Here is a 422-nt window from a genome sequence, read left to right as displayed (position 1 = left end):
CATACACACATGTCCAAACACTTTCTGTGTGATCAATGAAGAGCACATATGTGTCCATTGTATAGAATGAAAGCCAACATGCAGTGCCAGAGGCAGGAGGGGGGTTGGGGGGAACATGGCGGAAGCATATCGCGCTTCAGTTTGAGGTTTTTACATAAATGCAGCCGCTGCAGCAAAAGCTCTCCCACTCCTTCAGGAGCGCTGACATGTGCTCCTGTGACAACCACCGCAGGGCTTTTATGTATCTCAATATGAAATTTCTGCACACCTGAAAATCCGTGTTCATATGCCAAAGTCTGCACATTTATCAGACTTTACTCTGACAGGCTCTGTTCCCCACCTGACTTTTTACCCTGAAATTTTAGAGCCCAACCTAATCCTTCCCTTGAGCCTCCTCCTCTTCCTCTTCAACGCCTATCCCT

This window comes from Poecilia reticulata, linkage group LG15, assembly GCF_000633615.1.
Source record: "Poecilia reticulata strain Guanapo linkage group LG15, Guppy_female_1.0+MT, whole genome shotgun sequence".
Lineage (NCBI taxonomy): Eukaryota > Metazoa > Chordata > Actinopteri > Cyprinodontiformes > Poeciliidae > Poecilia > Poecilia reticulata.
This window is presented reverse-complemented; position numbering follows the sequence as displayed.